Source organism: Notechis scutatus, chromosome 1 (assembly GCF_049901735.1).
Source record: "Notechis scutatus isolate UNSWTSFEM ecotype Mainland chromosome 1, rNotScu1.2, whole genome shotgun sequence".
Classification (NCBI taxonomy): Eukaryota; Metazoa; Chordata; class Lepidosauria; order Squamata; family Elapidae; genus Notechis; species Notechis scutatus.
The window spans coordinates 292142199-292162652 of record NC_142009.1 but is presented as its reverse complement, the minus strand read 5'-3'; the positions used below and the strand labels follow the sequence as shown (position 1 = coordinate 292162652).

At 37.7% G+C, this 20454-nt stretch overlaps 1 protein-coding gene across 3 annotated transcripts in view; it reads right to left on the bottom strand.

Annotated features, from left to right (window-relative positions):
• The window catches only part of ESRRB (estrogen related receptor beta), a 103928-nt gene that overhangs the window by 62766 nt on the left and 20708 nt on the right, over positions 1 to 20454 (bottom strand). Inside the window, exon 1 of one of the 3 annotated variants that reach the window (XM_087951952.1) lies at positions 9076 to 9153. The exons of the other annotated variants lie outside the window; for them this stretch is intronic. The gene's annotated coding sequence lies outside the window, so the exon portion shown is untranslated. Of the gene's footprint in view, positions 1 to 9075; positions 9154 to 20454 lie in introns of those variants that run through there. 3 annotated transcript variants of the gene reach the window in all.

The following is a 20454-nucleotide window of genomic DNA, read 5'->3' as shown; positions in this document are numbered from 1 at the left end:
TATATTGCTAAAACACTGTCATCTGATTTGAGCACATCTTTTTTTCCAAATTAAATGAGTATTCTTATGCTCATTTTGTCCGTGTTGCCAACTTAACAGTGTTTTTTTCCCCTTGATTGGATGCAACATTCTAAATATGACCTATAATGTAAGGATACAAATTCAAATTACTACTTATTTCATCTTCTGAAAAAGGTCAGTAAATTCAGTTCCCAAAAATTAAATTATAGTCAACACTGCTGAAAAGTATCTTTTAAAAAAAAAAAAATACAAGCTGAAGTGAATGTTCATTTCTCAGCTATCCATCAAGCCATCAGATCACTTTCCAGTCAGAGAGGAACTGCATTCAAAAGTAAATACGACAAATAAGAAGTTTATGTTAGATGTAAAATGAATATCATTTTTTAAAAAAACCCATAATCATGTATTATTCTAAAAATCTTATACAGATCAGAGGGTCAAGGTGGAGGGGGAATGTGACTGAGAAGATGATTACGATAATCAAGATGAGAGAAAATCAAGACTTTGCTTCAGAGCAGTGTGTGGTTCGCTACAGGCAAGCTGAAAAGTTTTTCAACATATTTTTTCCCCATGGCAAGAAGCAAGTTGCTTTGAAAGTTAAGGGACCTTCAAAGATTATTTATTTTGTGATTAAAGCACCTGAGGGATGCGGTTAGTCTTACTGAGCCCAGGAAAGCTACCTCTCCTGATTAACATTTGATAGTTTGTCATCCAATCAGTATCAAGGGTTGTCAATGGAAACAATAAGGATAAATTCCATTATATCTTGTTAGGTCCTCTTACTTATAGCTATTGAAGGCTAAACATAGACATGACATCAGAGAAATATGAATGCATCTCCTGTTGTGTAGATGAGTGTGGGGGTAACAGCAGTTCTTCTGAGGAGTAATTTCAATGACAGCAAAGCATCTGTCCTGCATATTAATTACATAATGAATATAATGCTTCCCCATAGGCCTAACATCAGAACTGCTTGCCTAGCAACTAAAGAGGTTACCTGTTAAATGCCAACTAGAAAATCTTAAGGGACTTAATAAACAGAAATTTGGGGTTGATGTACTGACTTTCAGACGACAATATAACCTTTTAAATTTGATTTCTAAAAGTGAACTGGTGTTCTTAAACATGATAAGAAAAATATGAAGAGATGGATCTGGCTATCAAAAGCACATAAGGAGCAACAAAATATGATGCGCTTGATTCTATAAAGAGAAAAAAATAAAGTTAGAGATGAGAAAAAGTCTCTGTTGTGTATTCAGCTATCAGCAACAACTCACTGAGCAGCTATTACACCAGCCCAGGAAAAGACATATTTACTTTAAATAGTTTGTGCCCATCCATCCTCTGAAGCCCCTTCTTCCCTTCAAAGCAAAAGAGAAACACTCAAAGCCTTACTAGTTAGGCTGTGCAAAGAAAGTACACACAGAGCACCTCTTTTTTTTAATCATTAAAGCAGCTGCTTCCTATTTCAGTCTGGTGTAACTGTTCCATATACTTCTTAACACTTATCTTCATAATGTGTGCGTGGACAACCACTTCACTTTTTTATAGTGAGACTTTTATTGGTTTTATTAGTTTTGTTGAAGTTGTTTACTTAAGATTTTAAGAAGGTATTCTTAGCTAATGTATTTGCCTAGAGTCCAAGGAACAAGACAGTTTATAACTGTGTGCAACAAGTAATATATAAAATTATTACACCAGCTCAATTTTATACATAGCAATGAAAATCATCATAGATATTCTAGAATGAATGGGACCTAGACCAGAATTCTGCCCCTCTTGTGCAATACCAGAAAAGAAACTTTTCTCTCATGGAATCTAAAATTGGATGTAATGGGTTATCTAAGTGGTGTTGGATTTCCTGTAACTACATGAGGGAAAAGCTGCTGTCCATGGTGAGCTGCTAGGAAGACAGCAACCTTTGAGAAGAAAGAGGGGTGGGAGCATGTTTTGAAGGCACTGACCCTATTGCACACCCCACCCTCCTCACTGGTCTTCCCTACTGTGCATGTTCTACTTGCCCTTGGAATCCTATCACTTATTATCACGCTGACTTCTCCAGATGGGGCATCTGGGCTATTGATCTGATAAATAAACAGCCTGCTCGCTCGATCAAAATGTTATTTTGCATTTCAATTACTGTTCACTAATGCAACCTTCATCCCGCCAAGAGTGCTGCTGGCAATGACACTCGACCTGGCGTAGGCACTGTGAGGAAGCTCAGCAGCAGTGACTGCTACAAGCACCTAACGGGACTTGACCCCCTTCCATTAAATATACAGAACGGAAAAGGAAGAGGGTGTCCTGCAAGAAAAGAAGACAGAAGGGACAAAAAGCAGAGCCTGCCTGAGCCTATTATGATCAGGAGAAAGGTCACACATATCTGAATCGGAGTTATTCCTGGCTTTTACTTAATTGGAGAGTTCATTAGATCTTTGGTGGGTTGTTCTGAAGCTGGATTGAGTCCAGTTAGTTACAACATCCAAGAATTCAATGTTATAAGGACTGAAAATCAATTTGCAGTGTTGGGCCAGCAGTGTAAACATTGAAACAGGAAGGGTGGGGGTGCTGCAGTTGTTGCCGCTGTTCCGCTTGCCATTTTGGCAACAGAACTCCATCCAACTTTTAAATGTTCACTGCTTTTCTTTGCTACTCCCATCACCGTCAATGCCAGGACCACAGAACTGGCTGTGTTATGGCTTGGTTGACTGCCAGTGCTACAGCTTCTTGAGGGTGGCTACAAGGGGAAGCAAATCCTCTGCTTCCTACCTGCCCTGTGATCCGAGTTTGACTTTGAAGGGCCATGCTTGAAAAGAGACATTAGCTTAGTACATCTGTTAGGGAATACAAGACAGGATGCTGGAAAAGATACAAAAGAGGTTTCCAATGACAAGCCTCTAAAGAAAAGTTTGCAAATCAATAACAACAGCCATACAGAAGAAAACAAAAGGAAGCAGCAAAGCCATATTGCACCAAAAAAAGAGGATACATTCTACAGACCATCAAGGTTTAGCATTTAACAACCATCAATAATTATCCAAGTAAATGAATCAGCTCTGCATTTCCTAAACCGTTGCAAGTGAATTACAATTCAGCAGGATCACCTACAATCTACAAATGTCCTCTGTCTCCCCTTTCCAGGTTTTATTGATTTCGTCACTTTTAAAAGATCTCTTATTATAACAGTAAACATGGCTTAAAACAATTAAAGGTCACATCATAAAAATCAATGAGGTAACAGAAAACACTATGAAAAACAGGCAGACCAAGAGAAGGACAATAATAAAGTGCCTGAAAGCCTCTGCAAAATGAAACAAAGTTAAATGCCTGGGATATACTTCTTGACAAGCAGCAGGGGAGGGAAACTGCTTTGGGAAGCAGGATTGTGTTTTTAGTTCTGTTCTTTTGCCCTTGTTAGCAGCACGTCCACAAAATGACTCTGCACCAGTTCAGAAACAGTTCTGGATCTCTGTGATCCCACAATGTTGGCTGAGTTTGGTAGCGGAGCCAATTTATTTCTGATTCAGCTGCTTTGTAACCCAAACTGCAACTCTAGTTTAATCCCCCTCCTGGCTCCTGAAAAGCAGCTGACCTTTTAAGAGAAATGATCTCACCCATATTGAGTTCCAGCTTCTGCAACCTAAAAGGTTTCTTTAGAACTAGCCACCTTCCCTTCAGCTACCACAGCATTCTGCAACCATGCAGTGCAGAGTTCCAGCATGATACAAGAGTTAAAGTTTTGAACTGAAAGTGGGGAAAACTGAGGCACTGGTTTCCTTTGAACTGGAAACTCATCAGTGGCTCTCCATCCTTCAATTTGTCTCAATCTCATCTACACCTCAAGGCTTTTGTTATGAGGAGAAATAAAAGGAGGGAACACAATATATGCTACTTCAATCTCCAAATGAAAAGCAACACGGAAATTCAATAGATGATGATAGGCAGGTAGGCATTAGGAAAAGTGCCTGCTGCAAAACCGATTGGATGATATTATGCCACATTCATGGCTCAAAAAAAAAAAGAGAAAATGATGTCTTGGTAGCCAGGCAGCTCCACCCTATGTATTATAACCACTCAAATTATTTGCAAACCACCAAATACACAAAACACGTGCTAAAATCATAGACTGGGAAGAGTGTTAGAATTTTATTTTATTTTATTTTGCATTAAATGGAAAGAGCGGATCCACTGCACACTCCTTTGGAGGAGTACTGGAATGGAAAGAGTCCTACTAGTATATAGAAATGCTGTGGAAGTGCTCTAATATCTGAAGAGGTTGAAATGTGTTAGTTCTTCCAATCCATAGTACTGTCCTAACACAAAGTGCCCTATTCTTTTTGCCAGGCTTTTCCACGCTCCCCTCAAACAAGGGTCTCACTTCCTGAAACATGGGGAAAAAGTTGAGAAGAAGCTGGCTAAATAAGTGCAACCTTGAAATCACAGGGGAGAATACTGGATCTTTCTCGAGGACAGTCCTGAGAGTACTGCAATTAGAGGAACTGTTTTGAGAACAGAGCTTCCAAGGTGCATTATATACAATGTCTATTGTGCATCCTGTAGAACCAGGAATATTATTTTTGAAAATTGCCAGATATTACAAGTAATGGAGTTTATGCCTTTTATTTGATTGTTTATAGATTTTAAGAGAAAAAACCCAAATCCCAGAAACTCTGGGCTTTTGACACTCACAGGTAGAATAAGAAAATCAGAGATAGGCACCCAGAGAATGAAAAATCATACCAGACAAAACCAAATCTTACAGAGACTCATCACTATCCTACCTTAAGACTTGGAGAATAACTGAGTTTTCAATGCCTTTCAGAATTGCATTCAAGTGGCAGCCTCTGGAGGGATACTCTTCTATAGGGTAGGTATAGAACAAAGAGGCAAAGAGGCACAATTCCAAGGTCCCACCAGATGACATGCTTAATTAAGGATATCTGAAATGTACTTACTTTGCCAGATTTTCATTCTTTTTCTTCTTAATACAAATGATTACAGGTAGTCCTTGACTTACAACCACAGTTTGGGACCAGGATTGCTATTGTAAAGCAAGATGTCACATGACCACATTGACTTATAAGAGCAACCACAGCACTTTTCCATTGAGATTGTTAACCAAGAATCTCAATCCAAGCCTTTCTGGACTTGGTCCCTCCCTGTCCCAAGCTTTAGTAAGGTAAGAGACTGCTTCCAGCTCTCACCACTCACCTATTTCCCACACGTCTTCCCCTTGGCAACCCTGCCTCCTGCCTTGTGAGGTAGCAAGCAGGGACTGCACAGCTCTGGGGATGCTTCCCATATGCCGGGAACCTCAGCCACCACAGTCTGCTAGAGGAAGCATTCATTCACCCAGCTGCCTTCTTTCCTAGTTCCCCACATGAACCTCTCACCTTTTGTGCCCAGTTGTTTTGCTGTCTTCTTTTGACATCAACATCCACCTGAACACTATAACTTCTTCAATGATTCCTTACACATGACTCCCCAGCTCACCCAAGGAGCACAGTGGCAAGCTGTAGCGCTCATGAAACCCCAGCAAGCGTTTGTTTGTTTAGCTGCCTGCTCTCCCCACTTCCCACATGGTTCACCAGTTTGGCCAAGGAAGCAAACGATCAAGCATTCACTTGATAGTTTCCCATGCTGACCTTTCATCTTTTTCTATCCCCTTTTCGGATCCAGCTTCTCCAGGGAGACGCTTTTATAAAGATTGTGCAGTGTTCCAAAGGCTCAAGGAACCATGTGGAGGAAACGTTCACTGGAGAAGCTGGGCACAGCTGCTTCAGCCACAGTGGCTGGGCAGAAAAGGTGAAAGGTCGGTGGCGAGTGAAGTGAAGGCAGCAGGGTGGGCAAACGCTTGCTGGACCTTGCTGAGGTGGGTTCTCTGGAGGCTTCTCTGGGACTCTGGAGCTGAGGCCCCTCTGGGCATCACAAACAGCCCCAGAGCTGTGTGGTTCTGGGGCTGCTTTTGTCTCACAAGGCAGGGTGCAAGGTGGCCAAAATGGCAGTTGGACAGGTGGGGAGAACTGAAGTGATCCTGAGGTCAAAAAGTGCCCAAATTTTGGCTGTCATACCATTACAATAGTGGTAACTTTAGTCATGGATCATCATAAGTTAATTTTTTTCAGCACCACTGAGCAAATAGTTATAAACTGAGGACTACCTCCATATTGCAGTTACACATTATAACTGACAAGCCAACCAAAGAAGATAAGCATTATAGATCAAAGTGAATCTATTTTAGAGGAACCCAATAGATTATTCTGTCTATGGAGATTCTCAGTCATCAGGTCATGGTTGTACCAAACGTGCTTTCCCCCACCCCCAAGAGGCAATTGGATTTTCTTGTTTTTCTTTGAAGACATTTTGCTTCTCGTCCAAGAAGCTTCTTTAACTCTGACTGGACTTCCATTGCCCACCATCCAGTCAGAGCTGAAGAAGCTTCTTGGATGAGAAGCAAAATGTCTTCAAAGAAAAACAAGAAAGTCCAATTGCCTCTTGGGGGGTGGGAGAAATACCTTTGTGACAAGAGATTAAATTAGTGTATAGGGTGTAGGGTATCTATCCCTGCCATAGGCCCAAGAAATATGTCCCAATGTATTTGAATAATAATGATCCATCTTTGCTTTCAGTGTTGACTATCATGTTCAACAATTATGTGATAATATTTGGGAGATTAGGTCTCTTAAAATATCTCATTCCAATAAATGTTTTAAAATATTGAAAAATGAAAACACATGTACATTTATACCAAGGGGAAAGAGTGGCATGAATTAAGAGGAAAAGCATCACCTTTTCAATATCAATAGCTGGTGCCTTCAGACAAACAGACCTTGGTATGTATAACATCACTTCATCTTTCTCTCCTCTTCCCTGTTTACAAGCACCTATATAATTCTACTATTAGGAGCAATTTTTGCAGAAATGGGAGACAAAGCTCCAGAGTGCAAAGAAATCACACAAAGTTCTAGGCTATTTACCTGTATTATCCTTAGTGATATTCATATTTTTAAATATTTAGTAGTTATTTTAAATTTTATTTTAATCAATTGGTTGGAGGTTTTATTTAGCTATTTGTATGGATATTTGCACTCTTATTCTATTAATTTAATCAAGCATTATATATCTTATGATGATCCTGTTACAATTATATTGTAAACAGCAATTGTCAGATGTTAAGAAGTGTGATATAAAACACATTATAAATGTATCTAATAAACTAAGCAAAAATGAGAAGTCAGGAACATATATACTTTCCTCTATTTAAATGAACAGCAAAAGCAGCTTCCTGGGACTATACATTGAATCCAAAAAGCAGCTCTTCTTACAAGCTAGATTGGGAGTGATTAAAAGATCCAACTGGGCTTTGAGAAGTAGCAAAAGCCAGGGGGACATGGAATCAGGAACATTTTGGGCAGGAAAAAAAACTTCCATTGATACAATATATTGTTCATTCACAACCTTTGACGATTTTATCCACTTTTTAAAGTTAAGCATCCTGATTTGATTACTTGAATTAATATTTATTTGTTTGCTTATATCCTGCCTTAATTATTTTTACAAATAATTCAAGGCAGCATCCAACACATTTTCCTCCTATTTTCCCTGTGAGGCGAGTTGAGCTGAGAGAAAAATGACTGTCCCAAGGTTACTCAGCTGGCTTTTATGACTAAGGCAGGACTAGAACTCACAGTCTCTTGCTTTGTGTCCTGGTGCCTTAACCACTATGTACAATATAAGATCAAACAATATTATTGTCTGATTTTCACAGTATATCAGGGAGGGATGGCTTGGCTATATATTTGCATGCATATATACACAAAGAAAGACATATTTCTATGTGTCAGGTTAAACTATATAAAGTGCACATTGTAGCATTAAACACTTATGCAATGTATATTTTCTGGAAAAATAATGCACATTTTGTCCATTTTTAAAAAACTTGAAACCTCTGCAGAATTGTGAAAGAAAAAAGTTATACATGCAAAAATGAAATGGACCAAAATAAAGTAATTCATCCATCTTATATTTAAATAGAGCTGCAAGATTTCATAATTATATTAATTTGTTTCAAGTCTTCTTATTTATTTAAAAGTTGCTTTTGTTGAATTGTGACCAATTTTATTTTATTTTTTTCATAAACACGCATATAAAATGAGTCCAGAAGATTTATTCTACCTTATTTCACATATAAAGGAAATTCTTCCAAAAGGATGACAGTTAGAATGTCTATATGCATCCGCTGAAAATAAAGGAATCCTGCTTTTTCCTTCAAAAATAATGTACCTATCCAGATGCAAAGTTCCTCAAATGATTGATGGTTTAAAGCTCCTACAATTAATCAACTTAGGCTGTAACCAAAAGATCTCTGCAAGGTTTTGTAACGCTCAGACAATTTTTTAGATCCCTGTCTTCAAGGATAGGAGAGAGAGCTCTGTTTTCAGAGGGTAATATTCTCAACCTTCCACCACTTTCTATGGCCTTGCATTTGTAACATTCTAATATGTGGACAATACTAACAGGAGACATTTCAGGAAACACTATGGATCCCAACTGTCATGCCCCTGGTGGAAACTGACTCTGAGAGAGAGGAGGAACAGCTGACAGGGAGTGGAAGTGTGGCTCCGGAGGTTGTGGAGGAGGCTGGGGAAGGGCAGAGGCCAGCTGACCAGTCAGAGGAAGACCCAGGCCCATCCCCTCTCCATTCTAGGGCACGCAGGGAGGAGAGGAGAAGGGAGAGACATGGTCTACTGGGGAGGAGAGGGCCTTGATCCTCTTCATGGGCTGCAGCTGTGACAACTGAATAAGAGGACAAAACATGCGTACAGGTCAGCGCTGGAAATAAAGTGTGGAAATATCTCTAGTTTATGGTTCCTGAGTTTGGCGTCCTTCCCAGTGTGTGTTCTGTTATCTGTGGATGTCCCCTAGCCCTTATCTTGCCTGGTTTGGGTTGCTTTTTCCCCTCCTTCTTGTAACTGTTTGTGTGGGAGTTTTTTTGTCTTCCGTCAAGGATATTTGGAGCTTGGAAGCAAAGTGAAGGAATAAAAGGGGCTTCACCTTTTTTCTGTGACTGTGTTCGTTTTGTATCCCACCCTGGTTCATCACACCAACTCTCCCATTCCATCACCATTCACCGCTAACACTAGCCCCGTAAAAGTCTGAAATGCAAATAGAATTACTCAAACATTGAATTTCACTTAATTACCATCAACTAAGGAAAAGCTAATATGGGGAGAAAACCCCAAGTGTAAAAGAATGAAAATGTTACTCTTCCTCACTTCTGTTCCACCTATAAAACAGTTCTTCCATCTTTGGATTTTATCCAGTGGTGGGATTAATTTTTTTTTAACTACTGATTCTGTGGGCGTGGCTTGGTGGATGTGGCGTGGCTTGGTGGGCATGGCAGGGGAAGGATACTGCAAAATCCACATTCCCTCCCCAAACCTGGGGGGAAATTACTGCAAAATCCCATTCCCTCCCCACCCCACTAACCTGCTTTCCAGCTCCGTTCTCCTGTGCAGGGCAACAAAAGACCCAGCCGATCAGCTGGGACTCAGGAGGCAGAGAATAGATGGGGGCGGGGCCAGTCAGAGGTGGTATTTGCCGGTTCTCTGAACTACTCAAAATTTCCACTACCGGTTCTCCAGAACTGGTCAGAACCTGCTGAATACCACCTCTGATTTTACCCCCCAGAGTAAGATTTATTTGACTAATACAATAGCCTTACTTCTAAGTCGTTGGAGCACCATTTTTCTGCCGGTTTTCAGATCAAATATAGACCATTCTGCAAATTATATCAAGACAAAGATATTAAGGAGGAAAAAAATGTATTCTTAAAATGGGTTGTGTAGTAGAATATACTGCATTACAGTAGGTTTATCAGATCTGGACAGCAAAACTTAACAACAGCAAAGAGAAATCTAACCCTTGGCTTCCAATCAGTGGCTCTCTGGACTTTTGAAGTCGAGATCTGATCACAAAAAAGAATGTGTTGGCTGGTTCAGATATGGGTGGGGGGAAAAGTATTTTTGTGATCTGAATGCTGGGGAAGTAAGAAATTAATAAGAAATTAACCACACATAGATATAACCACCACATAGATCATTCAAGTAGAAAAAATACTAAGTTCCTTGTGAAAACGACAGTTGTGCAATTCTTGTGCAATAAATAATGCATCTAAATTCATTTAAATCACGTGGATAATTTGTATTTGTTACATGTAACGTTTCGTATAGAGATGTATATTTATGGATATGCATAGGACTATCACAGATAGAATGAACTTTCCAGATTAATTTTATTTTTTCTTCTATTATCTTCACCCTATGCGCTATTATAGATCTCAGGTGTTTTTCTGACCCATACATTTCTGACTTCCTACACCTTCTTTTGTTACACTCCAATCTCTTGCTACATGCCAAGTTTGTATTTCAGTCTGCTAGTGCTTTGATCTCATCTGCAGCCCATTAATTCAACACTTTTATATCTATAACTCTGTACTATAGACAAAAAATTGAAAACTCAGTTCCAACTTCAGATGCATAAAAAAATGTACACATAATTCAAACCATATCCAAATGATATGAAAGCTAACAGAATATACCATAGAAAATGTAGGAATTCAAGAATTGCCCACACACTCTGATAATAACTCACAAGAAGTACATGCTCATATGTACATATGTTATACAATTATATATTATATGTGATTTTTAAAACAATTAATTTTTAAACTGTATGTGCCATTTTCATATATATATATATATATACATATATATACATATACATATATATATATACATATACATATACATATACATATACATATACATATATACATATACATATACATATACATATACATATACATATACATATACATATACATATATATATATATATATATATATATATATATATATATATATATATATATTCAGCACTTTGTTCGTTGTTCCATCATTTATAGTTGTGCTTTTAAAGTAGCAACATTTTTGGCAGAATCATCTGCCATCATCAAGCTTCTGTATGAACACTATACAGAAGCCTGATGATGGCAGATGAGATTCTGCCGAAACGTTGCTACAACTTTAAAAGCACAACTATAATGATGTGGGAAAATACCCGAACAAAGCTGAATACCATACATATAAATACCCGCGAAAACTTAAGAAAACATATATATAGATTATTAGGCACACAGTTTCATTGGCCCTTCGGCATGTAGCTGATGCTATTTACATTTTCATTAAAAAAAAAACACTATCCTACTTACTAAATATCATGGCTCACTCATGTATTTGCTAGATATCAGTTCTCAAAATTCTATTCTATTTTAACAAAGAAAGAATCATGAGTTTCAGTATGCAAATTAAAAGATGGAGTTATGCAAATAAGATTCTTCAAAGTCACCATGTGTGAGGGAAAGGTTGGCTCATACCGGGAACAGTATTAAAAAAAAAAAGCTACATATACCCACCATTCCTGACCCCGAATAGCCTTGCTTCACTGACAGAATGCAAATTACCTGTCCCAGTGGAAGATTTCTGGAGGGCCTCGAAGCAGCCATGCCAACCTTTCAACAATCTGGGCTGCTTGGCTGCTTCAAGGAACAGAACCAGGAGGGCACCTGCCTCAACGAATGATTTGTACTACTGTTGTCTACATGCCAAATGGGAACAATACCATCCCAAAATGAAACCTACCCTATTTTTAAAGTAGGGCACATATCTGATATCACTGGAACTTATTACATACTCATGTTCTACCGCCTGACTCATCACCATTACCAATATCTGCAAAGTGCTTGATTTAAACAGATTGTTGTGAAACAATTTATAGGTAAATTTACCCCTTTCGTTTTGATTAGACAATAAAGGTTACTTGGTGAAGCCACTGGAACACTGGAACTTGAATCACTGAATTTTAAGCAGTTGAAGCTTGCAAAGGCCTATCAAGGTCAAAGTAAGCTAATTTAAGATTATGAAGACATAACTGAAAATTAAAGGGCTGGAATGATATAAAAAGCCTTTAAAGAAAGATTATTTAGACATAGATTGTCAAACTTCTGACCCAGAACTAATACAGAAAAAGACCATCATTGCAATGCTTTCCACATTCCAAAATTGCCACAGAGAATTACAGTAAAACACTGCCAATATGAAGGAAAGCCATTGTCAGTCCGTATAACAATACTGAATCGATAAGATCAGTGCTGTGATTTTAAGCTTTCTATATTCAGTATGAACCATTTAGTTCTGTCAATGCCAGTTTCACTAGAGTTATAATTTTTCCCTATTTACATTTACAAAAAATATGTAAACCCCTGCATCACATATTAGAACACCAGATTTCAGGACTATTCTATTTATTTATTTTATTTATTTATTTATTTGATTTGCTAATTGTTTACAAGATAATAAGTCTAAGTGTATACATAGTTGTGAATACATGAAATGGGTACATATAAGAAAAATAAAAGAAGAATAAGAGAAACAATAGGACAGGGACGGTAGGCACGTTGGTGCGCTTTATGCACGCCCCCACAGACCTCTTAGGAAAGGGGTGAGGTCAATAGTAGACAGTCTAAGGTTAAAGTTTTTGGGGTTTGGGGAAGAAACTACAGAGTCGGGTAGAGTATTCCAGACATTGACCACTCTATTGCTGAAGTCGTATTTCCTGCAATCAAGTTTGGTGCGGTTAACTTTGAGTTTGTATCTATTGTGTGCTCTTGTGTTGTTATGGTTGAAGCTGAAGTATTCATTGACAGGTAAGTCATTGCAATGTATGATTTTATATACCATACTTAGATCAGACCAAAGACGGCGTAATTCAAGGTTTTCTAGGTCTAGAATTTCAAGTCTGGTGGCATAAAGTATTCTACAACGAGTAGAGGAGTGGAGAACTCTTCTTGTGAAATATTTCTGGACTTTCTCAATTGTGCTAATATCAGATACGTAATGTGGGTTCCAGACTGATGAACTGTATTCGAGTATTGGTCTAGCAAATGTTTTGTATGCTCTGGTTAGTAGTGTGATATTACCAGAGAAAAAGCTGTGTATAAATATGGGCACAAAATCTGAACATAATTACTATAGCAAATTCTCACAAGACTAAAGGAACCATGGTTTTGTAAGATTAAAAGATGCAAGGACTATACCATTGGGCAGAATGAGGAGACTCATGCAAGAGTAGCATCGTGCCATTAACTTTATAGCAACACATATTATTAGATGCTTCTTCAGTGTCACTCAGTGTTATTACAATATATTCTGCAACATACACTGCATCCACACATCCACACAGCTGACTATACAGGCCTATTGTAATAGAAACAAATCTCCCAAACAAATTCACATCATAACAAATTTGTTCCAGAATTTACAAGATTTTTATATTATTGATTGCTATTGGCATCAAGCTTTTGAGATCAACCTTTTCAATAGAATATTGAAACCTATCATTTTCAGCAATTTATAAAATACAAAGAGTTCTGAGGTTCACCATTTGTATATGTTCAGTTGTGATACAAATGCTAGACCCAAATATGACCTATATAAATCCTGTATAAAAACGGAACTGTCTTTATTATTCTGCAATCTCATTGTTTAACTATAATAATTAAAAGTGGGGCGAGGCATTTTATTACTAGCATTGTTATACAACTATGAATAAAAATTCTTACTAATCTATTATAAATTACTCAGATTTTTCTCTACTAATATATGTCCTTCAAAATGCTATTCATCACTGAATCTATTCCACTTCAATGCAGTCTCTCCTTGAACGTTCAAGGGATTGGAATCATGAAAGCATTGGGTTATAAGGTGTGCAATAACCTGTCAGATCACTGTTTAATCAATCGACTTAAAATAACAGTAGGGACTAATTATTAATAATCAAGGAAAATTTGATTATTTCTCTGCAATGCAGTGCTGACTGGATAGAAATGTACATGCAGAACTAAAGTTCACTGATGCAATCTAAGGAAGTTAAACTGCTGACTGCTGCAATCTGATGAGGAAGGTGGAAAGAAGAAAACACACTAAGCACAGACTGGTAGCATCTTCCAGATACATGTTCACTGCTATTTTTCGGGACCCATCAACATTCCTAAGCACGAATATCTTTAATACCAGGCCAGACCAATATGACACTGTTCCATATCATTTCCTCTTACTGACAGTGTTTCTGAATCTCAAGAACCATGTAGTATTCCCTAGTTATTAGTCTTCTGCATGCAGCGTCTATCTTCCAACTGTGATTCAGCTCAAAACAAGACAAACAGTCCATCATCTCCAGCAGGTGGAGCCTCTTTGGAAACCTGAATCAGTCTAACTACAGAATACAGGAATACAAGAGTTGGAATAGAACTTAGAGGTCTTTTAGTCCAGCACCCTGCTCAAGAAGGAGAACCATTTGGGACAAATGGCTGTCCAATTTCTTCTGAAAAACTCTTGTGATGGAGCACCCATAACTTCTGGAGCCAAGTTGTTTCAATAGTTTTCACTGACAGGAAATTTCTCCTTAATTCTAGGTTGTATCTCTACTTGACAAGTTTCCATCCATTACTTCTTGTCCTGCTCTCAGGTGCTTTGGAGAATAAGTTGACCATCTCTTCTCTGTGACAGCCCTCAGATATCGGAAGACTGCTGTCATGTCACCCCTGGTCCTTCTGTTCAATAGTCTAAACATACCCCATTCCTGCAATCATTCATCATGTTTTAGCTTCCAGCCCCCTGAAAGCTTTTTGGGGGGGGGGCTCTTTTCTGCACTCTTTCTAGAGTCCCAATATCTTTTTGTATCATGATGGCCAAAACTAGATGTGGTATTCCAAGTGTGGTCTTACCAAAGTAGTATAACGCTTTGGTAAGTGTTCACATAATCTTGATACTATCCATCTGTTGATGCAGCTAGAATTGCATTGATTTTTGGGGGGCAGATGCAGCACCCTGCTGGCTCATATTTAACTGGCTGTTCACTAGAGCTCCTAAATCCCCTCACAGTTACTGCTGTTAAACCAGGTATCAACCAGGTATCCTATACATGTGTTTGGTTTTTCTTACCTAAGTGTAAAACCTTACTTTTCTCATCACCAAATTGCATTTTGTCGGATAGGGCCCAGTGTTCAAATCTGTCAAGGTTCTTCTGGATCTTAAGCTTATCTTCTAAAATGTTGGTTATTCCCTCCAGTTTGATGTCATCAGCAAATTTGGTGAGTTCCTCTTTTGTCCCCTCATATAAATTGCTTATGAAGATGTTGAAGAGTACTGGGCCTAAGACAAAATCCTGGTATACCCTACTGCATGCTTCCAATGTAGTTCCACTGAGCACTACACTTTGAGTGCAGTTGGTCAGCCAGTTACGAATCATTTATGATACAGTTTTAAAAAGAAGTAGTTTGATAGCCAAAGGCAACCAAGAATTCCATGCAGGCAAATGAGTGGTTAATGGAGGAGGTTTATGTGTTTCTAGTCTTCTGTTAGCTCATTTCTTGACCTAGTGCCTGTCTCTTTCTCTCCCCAACTAGAAAGAACTGTTTTTTTAAAAAAGAAAAAATTAGCCTAAGCAGCTTATAGCCTGCAATGCTGGTCACTAAATAGGAGGCTTTTTTTTTCTACCTTCTTTCCAATTTCCCAACTTTTGCAAACTTATGAGATACAGTAGAGGAAAAACAAGTAGAATAGATATCAGGACAATAATTTTGATGGTGAAGACTGGCACTTTTGAAAAACACCACTGAGGAATGGTGTTTAAGTTACTTCTTTTTTTCCCCAGTAATTTTTAAAGGTGACCTATTTCCTGTAGCGATGTTATCTCATCCAGGATTGTTACACAAATAAGTGAGAAACCTACATTTTGTTAAAACAACAAATTCCTGGCTCTGTGCCTCCATCCAAGAGCAGCAAAAATCCATTGGCTACATAATTCCGCTTTTTCTGCATAGAAGGTTCGCTTATATTCACTATCTGAATCCCATTCATTTCACTTGAGCACCTATCCGTGGATTTTACTCTCCATCCATTTTAAAAAGGAAAACAAAGTGCCTACAATGTATATCCTTATTTAACAATATATGACAGCAATAAATTAAAGCAGGTAATACTGTGATCTTATGAGTGTTCTATATGAGTAATACAGTTGGCGTTCCCTGTTCCTTACTCATTACCGGCAGGTCTGCCATTAAGATGGCTATTAAAATCAAAGTAATCCACAGAGCTATTAAAACTAGGGGTCTTCAAACTTGACAGCTTTAAGACTTGTGGACTTCACCTCCCAGAATTCCTCCTCCAGTCATGTTAGCTCAGGAATTCTGGGAGTTGAAGGCCACAAGTCTTAAACTTGCCAAGTTTGAAGGCCCTTGATTAAAACTATGGGACTAAAGATGTTCAGTAAAGGTTTGCAGCGAAGTTTGGAAAAGAGAAAGGAAGATTGTAGAACAAAGAAAGAAAACATTGTTGCGCCCAGAACCCCACTGCTGGTTCTGTATGTGGCTGTGGGTGCTAATGATTAAAACTGCTTGAAATTTTTCTTTGTTGTTTATATAAAGCTGATAAAATAATCAGGAACATCTTGCCTAGCGTCATGACTGAAATCTCCACAGTTTATCAAGCAGATCTTTTCCCACCCCCCACCTCTTCGGAATGCCTCACCCTAAACGGGGCCTTCTGAGGTTGTTTTGCTAATGTATTCTCAAACCAAATTAGGGGCCTTGACTCTCAGTAAAGTCCTGAGTTAGTTGTCACAATGTACTGAATTAAAGATACCATCTTGGACTTAAATCACATTAAGAGCTCCCCTACACACACATGCAAAAGCCCAGTTTCCAATCAATTTTATAAAGGGCCATCAGCAGAGATACACTAATGGTATTGAGCTGAGATCTTTAAACTTAGGTCTTCAGAAAGAGTGCAGAGATAAAACAGGCACTGTAATAAAGAAAGAGGCCTTTGCTTTTCCTTTCTCCAATGAGATTGCCCTACACATTACACATGGGAAAATCATTTTAAAACACCAAACTCCTCCCCTGACATCAAAACATGTCATCCAAGGCCTCCTGGCTTCTCTGCATTATGTAGCTACAAATACATGCTTTTCTCCTTCAATCACATCGCCATAACATTTGCCCTCATTTAAAAGACTTTAAATTATTTTATACTATTATTCAAATATCAGCACATCCAGTAAAACCATACTGCAATGCTTATTTAAGATGAATGTTTGAGCTCAGGTGTTTTTCTTTTAGAAGAAAAATTCTTGAGAAAACTGATGCATTAAATCTGAGATACAAACAAGGGGTTACTTGCATTGATTTAAATATTAAGGATTCTGCCTGAAAATTGCAAACCTTTCTCTCAGTTCCCTTCACTGTAACAGCCTGTCACACTCATTACTATCATATTCAATAATTTCAAACTCCCTCCCCCAGTTCAGAAGATAATTTGGATGTGAAGTCTTTAATCCTCATAATGGATCCTTCTTACCATTTCATTCCTGGTGCAACTTCCATCATGCACAGATTCATGTCAGAACCAACAACTACTAATTTACACAATACTCTGAAAAGTTGCTCAATATGGGTGCAAGATCAGCATTTCCAGTCATTCCAACCTTCATGAAGCCTCAGAAGGATGTGTGCTTCGCTGAAACAACAATTTCCTTTGTTGTCAATAAAAACCTTCAGTCAGTGATCTGTCCAAAACCCTGTTTAGTTCTTGCTTGATTCTGCTACTAACTTTGGGTCTTCTCCTTCAAGAGTTAATGTTCAAATTTACCCACATTAATTGCTATGTCACACAGTCAAAAGTCATTGGTATCATGACTTAGATCCCTGAGAATTCTGAAATGAGATGGAACTAACAATGTCATGCCTTTCCAACCATATCATATTCAACAACTTCAGGAGAACGTTCTTGTATATCATCACCATCCAAAGCAAGGAATACCAGCTAAAACCATAATTTTTTTCATATGAACTTGAAAGATAAGGTGCAAAACTAGAAAGCAGGAGATCGTGATTTATAATACTTCTTTTAGGCTTTGAAGCTGGAGGAGAATGTAATTATGTTTATTCCTTAAAAAGATATTTTCATGCACACTTCTGAGGAGATAGGGCTGTGGGAAAACACATGAATTCCATCTACTTAAGTGAAGACATTTTTAAAAGTCTTAGCTTCTCTTTCTCATTTTAGGCTCTCTTCTCAATATGTCTACTATCTTTCAGTCAATAGTTATATGCGATAGAAGCAAAAGCTGAAGACTTTCTCAAAGGAAAAAATAATAATTGTGTACCAGGAGTGTGCTTGTGCTACAATTTATTTGTATATAATAGAAAAATAATAGAAAGCAAGTATTGATACCTGACCTAAAAACAACTTTCTAACAATTTTCTAACTGGAAACACTGCAATTTTCAGGGCAGAAAGTAGCTTTGACTTTTAGCAAATGACTAACTTCCTGAGTGTTTTCTAGAAGGATTGGTTTTTGTTACTCTACACAGATCCTAATGGGGCCAAACCTTGTGTAATTCTGCAGGACAAAATCCGTACCAGCTTTGTGCAGCCTGATGTTTTCCTGTGATGGAGAAAGCAAAACTACTAATGTTCCTTTGCTTTACTGGTATCTCGTTTCTCTCCCTCAAAGAGAAAAATGAAAAATGAACAAATCAGCATAGGATAGATGTTGGGAGAAGGAGAAAACCTTCAGTCAAAGTCCTGTATGACAAATGGTTTGGTTGGTGATAAGGTTGAGCTTGCAAACTGAACTTCCTTAAACTACAGAAATCCAGAAATTCTTGGAAATATTCTATTTCCAAACACCCTTCAGAGGAATTGTTGCAATTAGTTGGATTTATCAATCAAGTAAAATTCAGCAGTTCCAATTGTAACAGATCTTAAACTGGTTGATTACTTGATATTGTTTTTAAATCATCAAAGTACTGAAGTTTTCTAAAGTGCTGAGAACTTACAGTACTGCACACTGCTACCTGATTGTAGAACGCTTAGTCTTGAAAATGGTTTAATATTGTAAATGTCCAAAGGATATATTAGTTCCAGGATTTTTGTTCATTTTCTTTCTAATCTATGATTGAAATTTGTTGCTGGCAATTACTCATATAGTTTGCTTCTTTGCCAAGCCATTTGTGTTGGCAACGGTTTCCAACCATTGATAAAATACCCTCAAAACAAGTAAAATAGAGGAAGTACTTTATAAATGAAATATTAAAAAAATAAAATAAAAGCAAAGCTGGAAAGCTAGAAAGCCCAGTAGAAAGGATATAAGAAAAGAAAAATGGCTTTAGTATTGTTCCTTTCAGGTATTTTTAAACACTTATTTATTGCTGTTTATTTTTGCTTCTATTCTGAATAATCAAAATCCTTTTGGACCTCCTCCTATGGTACAATTTTGCAATAATTATACAGACAAAAGAATGCTAGCTTTAAATGCACTTAATTTTTTTCCATTTAACATAATGTTTTCATTGGCCACAATGATGGTGCAACCTTTGGCTTCACAACAGGTTCCTGAGAAGGAATCACATCATCTTATTTGTAAGCAGCTCCTTATCAGCATAAAAGAAGTAGACAGTGTTAAATTCATCCCTGTCTTTAGAGTAATCCAAGGACAAATCAAAATTCATTGACTTGTTGTGTGACAGACAAAAGGTTTCAAAAATGGATCCCTAATGGAAAGAAGCAAGAGTATATTTTTAAAAAATAAATTTTAGGGACATGGTGTAGGAGAAGAATAAGTGAAGTTAAAATGATATAATCCCCGCCTCTAGTTTATAGTTCTAACAACATCTAAAATGCATCATTAACCACTTCAGAACTTGGTAGTTATACCATGGCTTTATAAAGCACCATATTCCTTGGTTTGTATAACAGGGCTGCTGTTACAAGTAGATTTGGATCATTAACAAAATAAATATAGGCAGTGGTGGGGTTCAAATAATTTAATAATCGGTTCTCTGCCCTAATGATTTCTTCCAACAACCAGTTCACCAAACTGTTCAGAAACTTAACAACCAGTTCTCCCAAAATGGTGCGAACTGGTTGAATCCCACCACTGAATATAGGTCATGAGATATCTGCATTTTCCTTAAGATTACTCACCAATAACATTTTTTTCCAGAGTACAGAGGCTCTTGTTTACATGCAATATCTTTCCTTACATGAAACCTCTGGGCTTTAATACAGTTTTATTTTTATTTATTTTTATTTTATTTGTCAATCGCTTACAATATAATAGGTATAAGTATATACATAGTTATGAATACATGAAATGGGTACATATAAGAAAAATAAAAGAAACAATAGGACAGGGACAGTAGGCATGTTGGTGCGCTTATGCACACCCCCTACAAACCTCTTAGGAAAGGGGTGAGGTCAATAGTAGACAGTCTAAGGTTAAAGTTTTTGGGGTTTGGGGTTTGGGG